Source organism: Pinus tabuliformis, chromosome 4_2, assembly GCF_031772625.1.
Source record: "Pinus tabuliformis cultivar Carrire ecotype Pingquan chromosome 4_2, CPIR1, whole genome shotgun sequence".
NCBI lineage: Eukaryota > Viridiplantae > Streptophyta > Pinopsida > Pinales > Pinaceae > Pinus > Pinus tabuliformis.
In genome coordinates this window covers 42,908,576-42,914,973 of record NC_142304.1, presented here as the reverse complement: position 1 = coordinate 42,914,973, position 6,398 = coordinate 42,908,576, and positions in this window count along the sequence as shown.

Here is a 6,398-nt window from a genome sequence, read left to right as displayed (position 1 = left end):
AGCCGCTGGACCTGTCAATGTCCTCTGAAAAAGGCGAAGCCTTATCGAATCGACGTTAAGGGTGTTCGACGAACACCACAGATGAAAAGTCATCACGTGATTCGATGGGTCTTCACCTGGATTTCCATTGAATTTAGGAATGTCAGATGGAAGTTTATGAGGAATCGCTGGCCACCAAGGGGCATAAGCAATCGGATCGTTGGTTAACCGGTGTAGATCGGGTAACTCTAAAGTTGCCACGAATGGTAACTGTTGATTCAGGTTAGGCGAAGCGTAACCAGGGTACGATGGAATCGCTTGAGCAGTGGGTCTTTGCATACCAGCATAATGTAATTGATGTTGGTATGACTGATACGGTTGGTGGACTTGACCACTGTAAAGTGGTTGGTTTTGCCCGTTTTGGATATACGGTTGTCCACTGTTCGCAAAGATCTGTTGCTCAGAACCTTGGTACACTTGCTGGAACTGCGGTTGTTGGTATTGCACAAGCCACGGTTGTGACGCCATGTTCTGTTGTGCTATGCTAACCGCTGGACCGAGGTGTGGGGTAATTGTACCCGTTTGGACCTGTGTCGCCCCACCAGTTGGCGATTGTGGTTGTGACCCATGGTCAAGTGGCTGTTGCATTACAACCTGAGATATCTGAGGTTGACATGCAACAGGTATCGCTTGAACTTGTGACACGGTTACAATAGCCGGTGTGGTTGGGATGTTCGTCACAGGTACACACTGTTGCATAGAATATACAACCCTTGGTTGTTGAGGTATCATAGGTACCCAACTACTTGATGCAATTCCAGTATAACCTGAACATTGTTGTGAACTCACGTATGGGTACCCTCCCGGAGGGGGTAATGAAAGAGCATACTGCCTCCCATACGGTATCAATCCTGAACTAAAGGGGATTGATTGCCCAGATTGACCTCCAAATGGATCAATTTGGCGAGTTTCAACATAAGAGTTGCCGGGAATTACTCCGGATGAACAAACTGGAACAGACCATACTGTCGAAATAGTCCCTTGGTGGACTCCTTCTAGCGGTTGAGAGCTAGTTGGGACAGCTGGTATGCCGGCAAACATTGTCGGAGTGACGGCAGGGGCTTCTGCTGTCGCTGTGTCATTTGACACAGTCCTAGATGATGACGGTTGTTCAGACATCTTAAGTCTATCCAATAGATTGCCTAGCGATTCTACAGGGACTTCCACTTGTGGTGGATTAACTTCTGATGAAGGAAATAGAGTGACCCCGACTCCAAAATGAGTTGGAGTACTTGCTTGCGGATCCTCTGCAATTTCCTCTATCGCAATCAAACCCGGAGGAAGAGGAAGACCGTCAGGTCCGTAAAATATTTCTGGTGCCGAAGAAGTGGTTGTTTCGACAGCGACAGTTGTTTGAGGAACAAAACTCTCTGGACCGGTTACAGATGGAACTGGTTCAGTTATACAAGTATTTGCCCCCAGACTAGGATCAGTATTACTGTCCTTCTGTGGTTGTTGAACTTCTTCTATAGAGGCAGGGTTTCCAGAAATGTTAGGAGTAACCGGAACCTCAGATGTAGTTGGAACACTTGTTCTAACTTTTAAAGGAGATTTTGAACCGGTTAAACGAGTTCGCTTTGTCCGTACTGTTTTCAGTTCCGGAGACAAAGACGGTTGACTCGTAAGCCTCCGCGAACGACGGGGTTTCAATTGACTTTCTTCCACGATTGCGGATTACTCGATCAACCAAAATATTAAAAGGGGAAATTTGTGTTTCCGAATTGAATGAATTTTATTAGACGCTTTTAGACACAACTTGCTTTTTCACTTTTTAAGAGTCGAGAAAAAGCTAAAGATGACTCTAGTCTCCTTCGATGTATTAACGAGCCCGAAGTGACAAATGCTCGGTTGGACTTTTTCAGTTATAGAGTTTGAAAAAGGCCAAAAGAAACTGCTCTGGAGATCTAGGCAGAGGGTGTGCCAAACCTTTCGCAAAACCACAGAATACGTTTTACGGTACGGGTGGTCGATCTTCGTGAATGCTGTGTTCACTGCATTGCGATCAGTAGGGCGGCCGACACGGCTTCCTAAGGATAAAAGATATATGCCTATAGGGGTCTCCCAATATATACGCGACGGTACGTGGGAGCACAAGTCCGTATTAGTGCCACCGACTCTCAGGAGGAATCACCCACCTTCGTCGAGATCGACAGTCACTACGTTTAACGACGCCGGAACACGTCTCTAGCTTAGACCTCTATGTGTTTGCGTTATGTTTCAAAGCGTTGTTAGGTTCATTCAATATATTTTAAGTTGATCTTTTTAAAGTTTGCCTTTCAAGGTTCACCACGAGATGTTTTGATACAAATTCCTAAATGCAGTCTAAGATGAGAAGCAAGCTTTTTCAATCTTTTCGACTTATGAAAATCTTAACTACTGAGGGAAAAGAGAGACAAAATCTTTTCACACAGATCAAAGAGCACTCACTAATGCACTTTTTCCTAAATCAACAAGCAAACTTATATGCAAAATGCAAAATGTAGGTATTTCTTTTCTCTTTCTTAATGTTGATGTAATACAAAAAGAAAGCTGTTGTATAATTTCGAATTCAATTTCAAGCGAAAGCAAACAAGCTTGTCCAAAATCAAAAGACACCTTAAGATTTACTTGTTTCGACACTAGAAATATATAAATTCAAACCATATGACGAAAGCAAAAGCTCAATCAGCTATGAACAACAAACAAACCAACTCTTAAGATCAAAACGACACTTTATCACAGGTCTAGATCTAAGAGGCCACAGCAAGACTAGTTCACTTTCGTTATGGGAAACTGCAAATGATACAAGAAATACACAAAGAACAAACACAGTTTCTTTATACAACCGAGGCGGAATAGTGGCAAGGAAAGTTGGTCTCAGATAGGTACATTGACTGGTAACAGGCAGCAAAAACAAGAGTGAAAACAGGGCAAGAAACAGCAGGAAACCCCAGTAGCACTAGGCAAGACTGGTTCAGCGCAGGTGGTACACAGGCAGTTTGACCTTCAGCGCAGGTAGCCCCTTCGGGAACTGCGCTGAAATGCAGACAGCCTTCACACAGCCTGCACTGAAGAACGAAACTTTCGTTTCTCTTGGTTTCCGGGTCACAGATTGCTCAAAAATTCACAGTTTTTGGCCAAATCAGAAGCTATCAGTCAAGTACACACTAAGGGGTGAAAAGGAGGATGAAAAGCTATCACTAAGAGCTTATTAGAGTCCTTGTGGATCAGCTCTTCAAATCATAAACTTGCCCAGAAACTGAGCTAGAGTAGCTGCCCTCTACTTTGCATTTGAAAGATCCAAATGCAGTTCGATTCGGTACTCCCTGTGTTTATGAAATGAATAGCAAAAAACACAAACAACCAACAAGATACGATCCCCAGCGGAGTCGCCAATTTGTTGTTGGGAAAAGTATCCAATACGGAATGACCCTATCCCACTCTAAGGGTGATAGTACCTCAGCAACAACCGAATGCAAAGCTATTCGAGATTACTTCTTTATGAGATGTAAGAGAGAGGAGAAAGAGATCCACTAACCGTTATCTTCCGCTAATGATTGATCCAATCTTCCCTCTTTGCTGCTTGTTCCCAGCTCCTTGCTCTTTCACTGACCCAGCTACACCAAGATCCCGCAAAATGACAAGAGAGGGAAACTACAAGAAGCATACATTCATAATTGATTCAAGGATTAGAATAAATCAAATATACAAGTATCAATACGCCATTGAGACACATGCATATAGAAGAACCTCAAATGCTTTATTAATGGAAGAAGTAAAGTTCTGAGAGTGTTACAACCATAAGAGGCCCAATCCAGCAACACCTCCCAGCAGAAAGAAATCTCTTCTTCACCTCCTTCAAGCAAATCACCCAATAGTTCTATACTCAAACCAACAGCACTTCCTTACTTTCACAAGATTCCAGCCTCCTTAGACCTCATGAGAGAGCTCTATATATAGGAGATTTGGAGAAAGGATGAGTCAGCTTGAGCTTGGCATGGAGCTGACTAGTGTCCTCTCCCACTTCAGTTATTCTTCAGTTCTTGAGTCCACTTGGAGTTTCTTGCTTCCACTTGGAGATCTAGATCCTCTTACTCATCACAAGGCGAATTCCCTGATCCAAGTGTCATTTTGGAAGCTTCCTGGGCATTTGACACCTTGAGGAATGACTGTGCCACTTGGCCAATCTCGCCCAGCGCAGGTAGCCTTCATTAGAGTTGACATTCAGCGCAGGTACAGAGTGGAGCAGTTGACATTCAGCGCAGATGCTCAGTGGAGCAGTTGACATGATCCAGAATTAGCTTGTTTTTGAGTGTTTTCAGGTGGAGAACTGATATTTAGTGCTGTGGTTTGCTGACCTTGTTCCTCTAGGGGTAGGAACAATATGTTTAGGGACTTTGGATCCCTTAGATTATCGACATTTCATGCTTCATGCTGTAAGGCACAAAAATGTCTATAACATGAACCCTTAGACTCCTATATATAGAAAGGAGGTTTTTTCATTTGAATCATCAAAAAATTATTCATTTGTGTAATGTAAAGGAGGTTTCCCCCCCGAAGAGGCTGAATTCTAAGGCGTTGATCTATCTTTTCTATCTTTTTGTAAGTTGGTTTCATAACAAAGTCTCCTAGATTTTAGCCAGTCGATAAATGACCCTATACATCACAATGTTGGTTGGCTAGCTATGCCGACTAAGCTTCTCTCTGACATTCCCAAGTTTGAGGGTAATTCTGGAAGGACCCCACCAATCACGTTCGCTCCTTCCATTTGTGGTGTTCATCCAATTCCATCATTGATGACTCCATTCGTCTTTGGTTGTTCCAATGCACACTCACTAGAGACACTGCAAAATGGTATGTAGACCAGCCCATTTCCTCTCATTCCATTTTCGCAATGCTTGATAAAGTGTTGCTTTCATATTTTCAGTTACTTCCCCAATACGACACTTCTACGTAGCTCTTGGCCGCATTTCATCAGTCCTCTGCCACTCATCTTTTCAATAATGTTCAGGAATGGCATAGAAGGAGGAAAACATGTCATGCCCCACCCTTCAAAGACCATCTCTATCTTGATTGGTTTCTTAGGAGCCTTTTATCGCCCATTCCCAAATATGTCACAGCTAATTTTCGTCAGATAGAGGAAGAAGCTCTCCAAATCACTCTGAGATATGAATTGATTTATGCACAATCCAGTTATGTCTATACTGTCATTCCAGACGTCCCCCATCCTATAGGTGCTAATGCACCTGGGGAATCTCATGCCACCGACAATATCGTTGGATCCATTTCACATCCTTCGTCATATACTCAACAAATTTATGTCTATCCACAAGGGGGCACCAATTCCTCCAACACTTATTCCCCTCATACCAGCAACATGTTTTTTGGACCAGCCAATGCTCAACCTGTCTACCAAACCATTTTCCCTCCACCATCTTATCCTTGTGCATAGCCGAGTGCTCCAGCCCCTCAAGAATCAGCGTCGCAGCCTCCCACACATCCTCCACCCCAATAGCCACCACCCCCTCAGGGTCAATTTTTTTCACAACAGAGTGTGACCAATCCTCAAAATACGAATAAAAATAAGAAATGGAAATGTAACAAGGGTAACTAGAGTAATCAAGGTAATCAACCTAGCGAACCCTAGCGGAACTAGCCCAACACCAACAACCAGCAACAGGGCAGTCAGCCCAAGCAGAAAACGTTTATTCATACGAACAAGCCTTTTGCATTTTGTGGTGCACATGACCATTATACACATGAGTGTCCTCTCCTACCCCAAATGCGCCAAATGTGGGAAGCTCAAGCAGATTCTAGAGGTCAACTGCCCATTCAGCAGTTTCCTTATAATCATGTGTCATCTCAACCAACAGTGCTTACAAATCCTTTCCCCCAGAAAGGATTTGTTGATGCTCAACCTCAGCTAGGTTAGACAACCCATCCCCCTTAACCTTCTGGTCCTGGTGACTACTAGATCCTCATGATGAATTCTGATGAGGTTAATACCTCTAATATCAACTTATAAATTTAGTTGCGTTAATATGAAAATCCATTGACTTCGTCTGCCACTGAGTCCAAAACCAAAGTATCTATTGAGCCTCTTATGACACCAAATTTTCTGTTACAAATCCCTCAACCTAAAGTTGAGTCAATTCCTAAGATACCAAAGGGACCACTAAATTGTAACGCAGCTTCTAGCCGAGCTGCCCATACATACAATATAGTAGGTGACTTGGCACAATCACCTGCTACCATGTCGATGCTGGAAGTCCTCCAGTCATGCCCATCCCAAAATAAAGCTTTACTAACTACTTTAGGCATAGTAGATCCTTTCGAAAATCATTTGACTGTATTCTCAGTTGATACATCAGAGCATCCCC